Genomic DNA, 239 nt, shown 5'->3' with positions numbered 1-239 from the left:
TAAAATAGAAGCAGAGCTAACGACTAGGGCCATCTCTGTGTTTCCTTTGGTCTGATATGTTCATTGCTCAGGTGATAAGAATTTGTCAATATTGGTCAGACGTTCTTCTTAACTGAGTTCTTGAATTATGCAGCTGATGATTTCTCCAGCATCCTTGCCTTCATTGATCTAATGCTGTAGAATGCAGACAAGTAGGGATCATCAGTAGAATGAGGGTAAGCTGTTGACTACTGTGAAAT

Source organism: Myotis lucifugus, unplaced genomic scaffold (genome assembly GCF_000147115.1).
Source record: "Myotis lucifugus unplaced genomic scaffold, Myoluc2.0 scaffold_23, whole genome shotgun sequence".
NCBI classification, from domain to species: Eukaryota; Metazoa; Chordata; class Mammalia; order Chiroptera; family Vespertilionidae; genus Myotis; species Myotis lucifugus.
The sequence above is the reverse complement of the archived record's forward strand: the minus strand, read 5'-3'. Positions refer to the sequence as shown.